Raw genomic sequence first — 13,034 nt, forward strand, 5'->3', positions numbered from 1 at the left:
CCAAATGCCTCCAAGTCCTGCAGCAACTGAAAAAGCAACCAGGCCCTAAAAGGTGACACCACACAAGTGCCCCTTCTCAAACCACGGGTGAAAAAATGTTGGAAAACCCAAAGAACAGGTGGAAACACAATCTGTGAAATTCCATTTTAAACCTGTAGCTCACAGCCAGGTTGAGTCCTTCATAGTCAAAGCAAATGTAAAGAAAGAAAACAATGCCCACAATTTTCAGGAATTTCCACAATTTCCACAATTTCCACCCTGGCTCAAGAAAATGCATTCCTGTCAATAAAAGTGGGAATTCCATGCACAGCCTGATGAAAGCAATGGAGCAGACTGCAGGTGCATAAATCCAACTGAAGTTGTACCACAAATCATCTTCACACCCAAACCACCTCGTGGGAAAGGGAAATAATGTTCTGAAAGGTGAATTAAGACAGACTTGAGCACATGGGGCACTTCTGCCACAACACCAAAACCGAGCAACTGACCCATTAAAAAATCCTTATTTCTCTTTCTTGCCAACATTGTCACATGAAAGTTCTCTGCTGTGCTCACTCTCAGAGCTCTGGTTTGGTTAAACTCTGGTTTTAATAAAGAGGAGTGAAATCTTCCAGCACAAAAGTGTCTGAACTCAGGGAAGTCCAGCCTAAGCAGGGCAGATCCCTGACGTTCCCACCCAGGAACTTCCACCTGCATCCAGTGATGCTGTGACAGCTTCCACCAGACCCAGGGCTGGCCCTGCACACCCCCTGCATCCTCAAGCTTCCCAGCACACAGAGTTAACCACACAATTTGCCTTTATTTCCTGGCAACCAGCATCATCTCACCCATCCGGAGATAATTCCACCCCACACTTCTCCCACAGCTTCCCCTGCCTGAATGAGTCTCTCCAGGCAGGCTTGTCCCAGTGGAAGAGAAGAAGTTCTTTCATGCCTTATTTCAGACTCTTCCACTTTTAAAGAATCTCTTTTCTGCCTGCCCAGCTTTGCTCCCATCAAGGGATAAATTCCATGAGCAGGAAGAAGGAAAGCAGTGGGAATCCCTGGGAAGCTGCTGCCCATGGCATGCAGAGCCCACCGGGACACAAAATTCATGGCAGGGGCTCAGTTCTACCCCCAAAATCCTGAAAAGGCAGAGGGCTGCCTAATCAGTGATTTAAAGTAGTAACAAAAAATGGATTTGGGGTTGGCCAAAGGCTCATAACCCAAGTTCAGCTTTTCCTGACAACTCTCTGGGCTGGCTCTTGCTGCATTTTGGACTCTATAAACCTCCACAAGTGTGCAGTGGCACCCTGGCCATGGCAAGAGAGAAGATCCCTGATTAATGCACCGAACTCTCATCATATTTCAATGCAATCCAACTTCACTGAGACAATTTCTGTGTGTGAGATCTCCAAGCAGGGGAATGGTACTTGCCTGGAGCTCCAGAGAGCTGAGATCCTCCTCTTGTTCCTTGGGCAGGTCCTTCCTGCAGATTTCCGGCCCTGACTCCCAGCTCCAGAAGAATCCAGGTGATCCTTTCTCTTTTTCACGAGCAATTCCCACTGAAGTTACTCCTATGAGAGGGAAAACAAAATAAATAAAGAGATATATTTATTTCTTGGTAGAACAGAACTGTAAGGGTTGCTCACTGAAATCCCACAAGAAAGAGTGAAAGAGGTGCCTGGAACTTGAGCTGACAGCACACAGAGCAGTTCAGATTACAGAACAGAATCTGGGGCAAAAAAAGCATTTTCATATTCTCATATTAAAAGCAAAGTGAACACAAGATGTTTGGATAAATAAGGAGACAAAATAAATTTAAACAATTAAACACAAGAGTGAAGTTTTCCCTTCTCCACCTGAAATAGATCAGACTGGAACACCTCATCCCCTGAATCACCCTTTCTACAGCAAAATTCATCCGTGGGGCCAAATGTTTCTGCCTTTGCTCTGAAAAAACTTCTTTTTCCCCCCTGGCAAAGCTGACATCTCAGCCACACTGCCCTGCCACACCAAATTCCCCCTCAGCTCTGAGATTTCCCTACCCAGACCTACCTAAAGAAAACCCCTCAGTTCAAACATTTATTCCCAGATTTGGAAGGTCAGGGAGGAGGAGGAGGAGGAGGGAGGAGTGGGACTCGGGGCTGTGCTGGAGTCACTCAGTGGGCACCTCCCAGCAGGAGTGCCAAGGCAGAGCTGTGCCTGCAGAAATCTCTGCCACATCAACCCACAGCCTCAGAAAGCAAAGAAATGAGCCAGGCCCGATCCTGATTCATCAGTATTCAGTTGTGGATTCAGAGGGACAGCTCGGAATTGACACTGGAATAAGGAAAAATCAGGATTAGGCACCATCTGTCTCAGAGAGGGGAGCGACCAGAATTGCTGTGCACATTTGAATCCTCTTCCCCCATTTCTTTAATCTCTTGCACATTCCAGGTTTTCCATTCAGCTCCGGTGACAAAAGATTTTACAAAATGACAGTCCAGATTGAGAGAACAGAAATTACAACCTCTGACAAAAGAGATGCCAAACTTTTTATCAACGATAAGTGCTCCTTCCACGCAGAGCCTGGCTTGCAATGGGAAATATAAGGCAGATGTCGAATGGAAATTAAACATTGTGCTCCCAGGGTGGCCTCAGCTGCATTCAGAGCTTGATTTAAAACAAGGCCAGAGTTCTTTCATCATTTCTTGAAAAAAAAAAAAAAAGTTTCAAACATAAAGATATTCCAAACAGGCGCATACTTGACCTAGAACTTGGCGGTGCAGGACAAAAAATGAGTGTAAAAAGCACCAGCACAGGGGAGAACAGGCAAAGCGAGTTGTCTGGGAGAATTTGGTCCTCAAATCACTTCTATTTCGGCATCCTGAGAGTTAAGACGGAACCCAGGTGAAATATCTTGGCCCCTTTTCTACATTCCCACCAAAACCTCTCGTTTGGGAGGCTCGGCCAACTCGATTTTCTGCAACAGAACCAAAACCAAGCCCAAGCAGTTCGAGGAGAATTTCTCTGCGAGCTTCTCTAAGACTTAAACCATATTTACATCTGTGCCTGGTATTATTAGACATGATAAAATAGCACGAGACGTTTGCAATGGCTCAGATATTCAGCCTCAAGCAGCACATAACTGAACGGTCTGCAGTGTTTGCTTTTAATAATTTCTGATCATGTAACAGCTCAGCCAAAAGAACACAATAATAGGCTTGCAAAAATTAAACCCCCAGACTGTTAAATATCCTGCACACTGAGGGCAGTGAGGAAAAATTTAAGGATTGAAAGGATGATGCTCAAATTTACAAAACAGTTAAAAGCACAAACCAGACTGCGTTTGCTTCTCTTTCACTTTGTTAGAATTTTTTTTTAAACGCAAGGAAAAATAGAAATTAAAGTGAAATGGGTAAAATATTTACAGCTTGAACATATAAATATGTTTGCACTCTTCTGGGCAGTCTCCTTTTAGAAATAATTCTCTCCTCTCAGCAATTTCACCTCAAACGCAGTAAAACAAAAAAACTTTTGAGGCCACGACTTTGTAACCTCGCTGAAGTTTTGAACACGGGCAGAGCCGGCCTGTGCACACAAGACAATCAAACACATGCTTAAATGTCAAGTAAACTCCTGTCTGTATTAATTTTTTTCCCCTCTCCACCAAAGGAAGAAATTGTGACAAGATTTTACTTTGAATGCCCTGACAAAGCAGCACTTTCTGGCACGAGCAGGACACTCATCCCCCTTCATCTCCCAGCACAAGATTCAATCAGCTGAAACACAAACCTCATTCTGCACTGAGAGATTTTTTTTTTTATTTAATTTTTTTTACCCCCAAATAAAACCAACTTGCAAACAGCCTCCCTGGCCTTTTTAAAACCCGTTTTCAATTGCTTTTAAACATAAAATAGAGATGGATGGATGGATGGATGGATGGATGGATGGATGGATGGATGGATGGATGGATGGATGGACAGCTAGAGAAATGCTTTCAGTCATGCTTCCTCCCCCCCCACACACACCTTTAAAATTGAAAAGCATCAGTATCCAAATAGCAACAGGAAATTTTTACCTTGTGGCTAAATAGCTCACTGTTCACTTTGCAGCTGCCTCTATTTTTGGCTGGGCAAAAAAAAAAAAAATAAAAAAAAATAAAAACCACCAATACAAAAGTCTTTCCTAAGAAAACCAAGCTTTTGACATAAGGGCAGTGCCAAACGCAAACCTACAAAGAAATTTCTTTTTTTTCCCCCCGTCCCGTCGTTATAATTCCTAATTTTGTGGGATGTATTGCTGGGGCTGTTTATCATAACAGTGTGCAATAAAAAGGACGACTAACTCTTGCAATTTTCTCCCTACTCCTCCCCTTGACAGGGGCCACTGATAGGGAAAGAGGCTCGGAAAAGCAGAGCAGTGAAAGGCTAAGAAACAATAGGCAACCATGGCTTTGACAATGCAGCCCTGAACCCTTTTTGCTCCCGCTGTGACACTTGCATTCAAGAGCAAGGGCGGCTGCCATCATAAGAATGGACAATGGCATAAGGAATACAAGGGAGAGAGGGGGGGAGATATAGAGAGAGAGAGAGAGAGAAAAAAAAAAAAAAGGAAATCAGATGAATTCAGAGCTAAGATGGCAGAGCTCTCACCTTTTCCGCTTTTTTCGAGTAATCTGGATGGAGACGTCCCGCAGAGAAGAGATAAAAAGGGTTGTGCTGAACTGTTGGATGGTTCTGAAGACTTCTGCATTTGCAAACGCATTTTAGAACTATTTGTAGGGGTATATATGCTGCATGCCATCTCTCTGTCTCTGTCTCTCTCTCTCTCCCTGTGTCTCTCTCTCTTCTGTTTTATGTCCTGCTATCTCCATCACACACCTCTAATAGTATGAAGACTTTCTGCCCGTGGAAGTAAGTGAGAGTGTGTGTGTTCCTTAATGTTTGAATCAAGACACACGTCTGCATGCATTTCTAATCTAAGGAGCCTATAGCAGTTACTACAACTATCAATTAGTCAGCAATAGCTCGAGATCCCCATGTGTCTGGGTGAACAAAGGTGAGAAACACATGCAAATAGTCCTCCAGCACCTGGGTCACGTACAGTAACTTAGCCAGCAACAAATAATTGCATCTGTTTCTGCCTTTTTTCCGTGCTCCTCGCTGGTTGGGATGCAAAGTTCCAGGTTATTAATGTGGAATTGCAGCACAATTAGGCATGGCACTGTATATTTTCAGCCCAACGACACAATAAAATGGAATTAAGCTGGGCTGGGATGGGAATAAACGGGGGACTTTCAAGGGTTTAAAGATGTTCTGAGCTGTAGCAGTGCTTCAATCTTTATTTTAGTTCTTCATTTTTTGGAGTAATTGTCGCTGAGTTAAAGGATGCAAGATGCATTTGGTCGTTTCATATCTGTTAGATAAGAAACTGATTATTGCAGAGGAGACAGAGTGGATGCCTAATTTCCAGAAGTTAAGTCCATAAAGAGGGTAAGCTAAATCTGTTACTATTTTTTTATTAATTAAGCGACTGTTACTTCTAAGATCATTTTAAGGGTGTTTTTTCAGATGTTTCAGACTTAAGCCAAACAATTAAGAAGAAAGATGCGGTACCTTTTACTCTCTCCTTCTTCTTAACCTCACAAAAAAAATGAGCCTCACCTTTAAAAACTGTCAGAGTCAAAACGGACTAAAAAAAAAAAGGAAACGGAAACAAAAAAAAAACCCCTAAAAAATTAAATTAAAAAAAAAAAATCAAGAGCAATAACATGCAAAAAGCTCCGAAATCCAGCACCACCCTGACTCCACCACAAGAAAAGACAGAGCTAGGCTGCGATCCAGAGAGCATTTCAGAGGTGACAACACAGGCTGGGGACAATGTTATTTACACAGATCTGATCAGAGCGGCCACGGGCTCCAAACTCTAATTGAATTTGCAGAAATTATCCAGCCCGCATTTCGGAGCGCGGGGAACTCCGAAAACGAAGCGATTTCACAGAGTTTGGGGCTGAGAATAAAGATCATTTTTTCCCCCCTCTTCTGTAGAATATGCTGAGAGTCCTGCAAGGCTGCACAAACTCTCTCGTTATGTCCCTTTCTCCTGATCTCAGCTTCCACGGGAGGATAATTCGTGACACCAAAGGCAAAATCTCCCCGCTGCTTTTTGGGCTCGGAGGAACTGAGTTTATTTAGCTTGAGACAGCATAAAGAAGAAGAAGAAAAAAAAAAAAAAAGAAATCAAATCATCCTCAATTTCAAATAACTAATGAAAGCAACCCCTCCCCAGCTCCCTCACCTTTTAGGAACAGCCAGTGGCTGGAAGATTGGAGCTGCTAACAGCACTGAAGGTGCTCAAAATTAAAGGAGAGCTGGAGGAACAGCCTGAGAAGCCCTGGCTGGGAGCATCCCAGAGCTGAGCCTGAAAATAAAGCACGAAGGGGCTGGAAAAACCCCGCTGCTGGGTGGGTGTTGTGCTCTGACCCAGCTCCATTCCCAAACTTGGGAATTGCAGAACTGGAGATTCCCAGCGTGAGGAGCAGCACCTGCAGTGGCCGGGCTCTGCATCCCCGGCAGGACCAGGGAAAACCCTCCCCAAAAAAAAAATTAACTAAAAAACCCTACAAAAATAATCTCAACCCTCTCGCCGAACAATGAGACCTTAAAAAAATCCACGTTGGGGAGGGTATTCCATGCAGATAGGCAGGGGGAGGGGGCGGGGGATGAGGACAACATTTCCCATCAGTGCCGTTTATTCCTCAGGCTCGGGGAAAAAAGGCTCTTTCCCCACTTTAATGGGAATTACTCATCTCGGCCATCGGGCCGGGCTGGCTGCCTGCAAATGTCCAGCTCAGGTGGGAAAGGGCATTTGTTTAAGGGGTCAGGCAGAGAGTGATCACTCGATGCCTTTCTGGGGGTGAAAAGTGGCTAAATAATAATAAAAAATGGTCATTTCTGTGGTGATCTGCCTGCTAAAGCATTTAGGCACGCGGATCCGGGGATGGGAAAGGAGCTGAGGGAGGAAGATGGTTAAAGCAGAGAGCTGCCTGTTCCCACCACGATCTTACATCCAATTCTTCCAGCTTTTAGCTTTCTCAACACAGCCCATTCCCATAAAATAAGCCAGCTTTCTTCAAGAATAAAAAAAGCCCCACGCAGATGAATAGACAGCACTAATCAGATGGAATGTAATCGAATACTCTTCTTCATCTAATCTGCCTGCTCTGTGTAATCTCGCTATTCTCCCAGCTCCAGCATTTGTAACAGGCATGACATTGATTCCCATCTCGGATAATGTTATTTCAGTGTTTTATTCTTAAATGAGCCCACAAGTTGGGTGGCTGCTTGGCATTCCAAACTCTTCATCAACTTTGCACGGCGATCTGGGGGTGTAAAGAGGAGCGGGGCTGCTCCTCTCTTGCTGCTTTTTCAGTGGTTGCATCTCCCAAGCCTCAGAGCCTGGCAGGAATTTGGATACAGACAAAAGAACCCGCAGAATTTAACCACGGAACCGCACGGGATCAACAGCAAAAAAAAAAAAATTAAATAAACCTAAATCCCACCAAAGCTCATTCGATAAGATCTGCCTGCAGCCAGCAGCTGGGAAAAGCTGAAATCTTTACACACAGAGATGGTGGTTTGGGTTTGTTGTGTTTTTTTTTTTCTTTTTAATGTTTTCTAAAATGCAGAATGATTTCCTTAAATAAACATTTCGGCAGGGTCCACCTAGGTTTTCCCCAAAAAAAGGAAAGCCTGGTGTAATTTTCCAGGATTCCCAGCTAATCGGACAAATCGTTCAGCTGGGGGAATGACAGCAGTGGGGAGAACAAACAAACCCTCTCAGACAAACAAATATATTTGAATGTAATAAAAACGTTGACAACCGTTGTGTGATTAAAGCAATTGTTTTATTCATTTAAGGCCTCACCATCAGAATAATTTAAAATTAAGTGAGAAACATCAGCCCCTTGGGTTTTGCAGAAGATATTTAATTTGCAGGAATAGTTGTGGGGTTGTCTTTTTTTTTTTAACACAGCTATTTTCAACGTTGCAAGATAAAGCTCTCTCTCTTTTTTTCTTTTTTTTTTTTTTTTTAATTTTATTTTAAGAATAGACCCCATTTAGGATTTCACATTGTAAATCTCCCTATGTCTGAATGCTGTTACAAGGTTTGACAATGAAAGAATAATTCATGTCAGACAAAAAGAGCCCTTCAATCAGCTTCATGCAGCTTTTCTCCTGCAGGGCTATGCCAAAACGAATGTGGAATCCTGAACTGAACCATCCATCACATTTCCAGAGTCTTTCAATTAATGACACTGCAATCAGATCGATGGCGTGTAATAAGAAAAGAGCTTTGCATTTCTATACCTATTAATTCGCTGAGTAACTCCACTGGTAAAACGTGACCAGAAAGGGAAGAGAAAAGAAAATTTCATCCTCCTGGTGAGATTTTGGGGGATGTTGAAGCCACGCTGGACAAGGCTAGGTGTCACCCCAAGCCCTGCTCAGAGCAGGAATCTCAGGTTTGTTTCTGGCTTGTTTCTCAGTTTTTTTGTTGTTGTTAAAAGCAGCACAGTCTCTCCTGCAGACAGGTATTTTCTGCTGCTAACAGAGCATTTTCTAGGGAGACACCCTAAAGAGGAGCCTGCTTTCCTTGCAGGCTGATCGAGGGTGTCCCAGGGCAGGATGTGCAGCCTCATTTTGCAGAGCAATTCAGTAATTAGCCACCAAATTCCCAGATCACAACACGCAGAAAAGAAAATTTTATCCTCCTGGCAAGATTTTGGGGGATGCTGAAGCCACGCTGGCCAAGGCTGGGTGTCACCCCAAGCCCTGCTCAGAGCAGGAATCTCACAGGTTAAAAGCAGCACAGTGTCTCTTGCAGACAGGTATTTTCTGCTGCTAACAGAGCATTTTCTTGGGAAACACCCTAAAGAGGAGCCTGTTTTTCTTGCAGCCTGGTCGAGGGTGTCCCAGGGCAGGCTGTGCAGCCTCGTTTTGCAGAGCAATTCAGTAATTAGCCACCAAATTCCCAGATCACAACACACGGAGCTGCCTCACGCAGCGACTGAACCTCCAACAAAACGAGCTGGGGAGGGGGTGAGGGCAGGCAGGACACACACACACACCCCCCAAAAAAACTTTCACAGCAGCCCTGGGATGGAATCAGGGCGACCTCACGTCGGCAAAGTGGCAGAAGATATTTTGGATGGATGACAAAAAATTCTGGAGGCTTTGCACATTTCAATTCCCTTCCTGCAGCGCTGGGGGGATTGTTTGGAGAAGCAGGGAGCTACAGGCAAGGGAAAAGTGCAGCTCACCAGAAGAACACGGGCATGATTAAAAGGAGCTCATTTGCAAAAATTGTTTTCCTCTTTAAAGGTAGATTTTGTGCCTTAAATATCGGAAAGCTGAACTTGAAGCAAGGGGTTTCACCAGCGGGGAAGGAAGGAGTGAGACAAGAGTGGTGAGAGACAAATCTCGGCCCCAGAAGATCCCCTTGTACCATGCTGAACAGGAAACTGGAGGTGAAATGTCCCCAGCAGCCCCAGCCCTTCCTCTGGGCTGGGTAATTCTTCAACCTCCAGCCCTGACATGAATTTCAGCAGCTTTGGCTTCACCTCAAAGGAAAAGGAGCTGCAGCTGGGCTAGGAGATGGACCTGGGTCAAAACCTACAAAAGGACCTTCTTTTGGGAGCAATAGACCTTCAGGGAGGTTGTGTACTTTGGAAGACTTCAGAAAAGGGAAAAAAAAAGAAACTTTATGAGAGAAAACAAGGAATGGAACAACAGGAAACAAGGGAGGTTTTCAAGGTTCACTTCCCCAAATATCAAAGAGTGCCCTCAAAGGATCATTCCTGGCTTTGCCTCTTGACATCTTTTACCATCAGATTTCAGCAATTTTGAATTTCAGCAGCCTCTTGAAAAGAAATTAAAAAAAAAAAAATATATAATAAGGAAAAAAGATAAGAAGAAAGCTTTGTGAATGCTGCAGCGGAGTGTGCCCATCCATGCCACACACAGGATGGGAACTGAGAACTCCAGGGCAACAACAGCAAAATGAGACAGTGCCCATGAGCTGACTTGCAAAATAACTGCAACTCCAGCACAGGCTGAGGTGCCCAGACAAAGAACAATAAATAAATAAATCATGCTGAAGCAGAGGCAATCCCTCTGCAATAAAACAGGAGAGCTGAATGCAGGCTAAAGAAATCTGAAAAAAATGAAATCTGGGATGGGGAGGGGAGAGGCTGGAAGGGAATGTGAATAGGAAGGCAAATGCAAAATTTTAATATTGCACATCTATCAGCACATCTCTCCCTGCAGGGGACACAAAGACACAGCGTAGGTGTGTCAGGATCCCCCAGTGTTTTGGAGGAGCAGATTTTGGAGCGTGGGGACAGCCCTCACACCTCAGTGACCTCCAAGGAACAACCACACCACCACTCCTGGCCTACAGAAGAACAGCCCCAAGTGGTTTCAGTGCGTTCAGCAGCCCCACACAGGGAGGGGTCTGCAATCCCAGGGCTTTTGGGGCTGTTCCTGCCATCCCACAGGGGTCCCACAGCTCATCCCTGCCTGGAGATCTCCAGCTCTGAGCAAACCCCTGCCCACTGCTGCTGGAGAATTTATTTTTTTTTCTGATCTAGGGATGGGGTGACTGAGAGGTGCTTTAAAAACTTTTATTTTTGTTTTCGTTTTATGAGAAGGGTGGGATAATATAGATGTTATCATTTATTTAATCATAATTAGAAGGTGTTTTGCCATTCATTAAAAGACTTCTAATCCTTAGAAATCACGACCTAAAGGAGATCAAGAAGATCACAGAAAACATAAAGCCTCTACAACCTACACTTCCCTCTCTTTCAATATTTCCAAAAAAATAGCCTCTTGTTGCCATCAACTTAAAAAATCCTTTTTTCATCAGAAGATACTCCCCAATTTACCTTTTCCAACCGTCACACTGCAGGGCTCTGTGCTCATGGCTCAGTAAAGCCCAAATGTCCTGTTGGGAGAAAAGGGTGCTGCTGCCTCCAGCCACGATTCCAGCCCTGGCTGCCTTCCAGGAGCTCACAGAGCCTCACAAGGCTTGGGCAGCCCTGCTTGCATCTGCCTCCCTCTGCTGCACACTGCTATTTTCTGGGGGTTTTTTTTCTGCTTTTAAAATAGGTTTGGACAAGGTTTTGGGGAGGTTTTCTCAGGTTCCCTCTCCTTCTCTCGCTCAAAGGAGCTTGGGGAGTGATCAGCACAAATTAATTTAAGAGAAGATTCTCTGTTTGCCTTGTTCAGGGCTGGGGCAAAGGCAGCATCTGGGCTTGGGGTGAAGCATCCGTCTGCAAAACCTGTGGGGCCCTGCCAGCACAGCCAGGTATCTCCTTGCTTCTGGACAGACAGACAAAAAATCCCCACCTGGACAGCCCAGAGCAAAAAAAAAACCCACCTGAACTGCCCAAAGCAAAAAAATCCCTACCTGGACTGCCCAAAGCAAAAAAACAAACCCACCTGAACTGCCCAAAGCAAAAAAAATCCCTACCTGGACTGCCCAAAGCAACAAATCTCCACCTGAACATCCCAAAGTAAAAAATCCCAAGATAGTAAAATCTCTCCCTGGACATCCCAAAGCAAAAAATCCCTACCTGGACTGCCCAAATCAACAAATCTCTACCTGAACATCCGAAAGTAAAAAATCCCAAGAGAGTAAAATCTCTCCCCGGACTTCCCAAAGTAAGAAATCCCCACCTGAAATGCCCAAAGCAAAAAATCCTGAGAGAGTAAAATCTCTCCCTGGACTGCCCAAAGTAAGAAATCCCCAGCTGGAGTGCCCAAAGCAACAAATCTCCACTTGAACATCCCAAAGTAAAAAATCCCAAGAGAATAAAATCTCTCCCTGGACTGCCCAAAGCAAAAAATCCCAAGAGAATAAAATCTCTACCTGGACTTCCCAAAGTAAGAAATCCCCACCTGAAATGCCCAAAGCAAAAAATCCCAAGAGAATAAAATCTCTCCCTGCCCAAAGCCATGGCTGAGCCCAAGCTTTGGGGCCAGCCCTTTGTCCCGTGCATTTCTGGGAATTCAGCTGCCAAGGTGCAATCCCAGCATTGCAATATCATTATTTCTTTGGTTTCTTCCCACTGCAAAGCCACTCCATGCTCCTGGTGCTCCTGCCCATGATTAATCCAAGGATTGCACATCAGCATTAAAGCAATCCATGCAACAAGGGCTCTGCTCCTCAGGCAGCGCCTGTAAAATGTCCCTGGTGCCCCATCTGGAACCAACCCCAGCTTTCTCCACATCCAGAGCGCTGCAATTGTCCCTTTCCAGCCAAATAAAAGTATTTTAATACATTTATTACAAATAAATATCTGGCAGCATGAGATTATGGAAAGGTAGATGAGAAAATGAAAACCTGAAGGTGGGTGAGATCACAGAATTAAAGCTGGGTTGGAAGGGACTTTCAGTATCATCCAGGTGCTAAAGTATTTGGAGGATGTGCCTGGAATTACAAGGTTGGACATGGTTTAGGTTCTTAAATAAAGGGAGGGACAGATATTAGGCTAATTCTGTAATTTTAAGGCACCTCAATGAGACAGGGAGTGACAATGGGATGAGGAGTCAAAGCCCAGGGTGGGGTCAGGGTCATCCCAGCTTCCTATTCCTCACCATGCCACGAAATTAAAAAACCCCTGAAGTTTTGCTCTGGGCTCTCTCCACAGCCTGCCCTCACCCTGGTAAAACAATGGAATCTCATCCCCAAATACTGGCAGCTCCCAGGTTTGATTTTCCCAGTGGGCCCCAAGGGACTCTGAGCTCTGGGGGCCACTTCTGCTCTCAGCTTGCACCAAAATGCAGCTCCCAGGCTGCACCAGCCCATCCCAGGCTGTCCCAGGAGCAGCTCAGCTCCCCAGGCCCATCTGGAACGGGATCAGGACCCACCTGAGGAGAGGGAGAGGCACAAAAATGCGTTTATTCCTTGCCCTCTCTCCATGTCCCTGCTGGGATCTCTGCTCAGAGCCACAGGGCTCAGGGCAGGGATAACCCAGCGGATTTATTTCTCCTTCTGGAGGGGTGG

General features: G+C 44.9%; 1 long non-coding RNA gene across 1 annotated transcript in view; it reads right to left on the bottom strand.

Annotated features, from left to right (window-relative positions):
• Positions 1-1,415: 1,415 nt before the first annotated feature.
• Positions 1,416-13,034, bottom strand: part of LOC115913132 — a 40,395-nt gene continuing 28,776 nt past the window's right edge. The window contains exon 3 of the long non-coding RNA XR_004061374.1: positions 1,416-1,555. This is a non-coding gene — a long non-coding RNA (uncharacterized LOC115913132). The remainder of the gene's footprint in view (positions 1,556-13,034) is intronic.

The sequence above is a fragment of the Camarhynchus parvulus genome, chromosome 24, assembly GCF_901933205.1.
Source record: "Camarhynchus parvulus chromosome 24, STF_HiC, whole genome shotgun sequence".
In the NCBI taxonomy this organism is placed as follows: domain Eukaryota; kingdom Metazoa; phylum Chordata; class Aves; order Passeriformes; family Thraupidae; genus Camarhynchus; species Camarhynchus parvulus.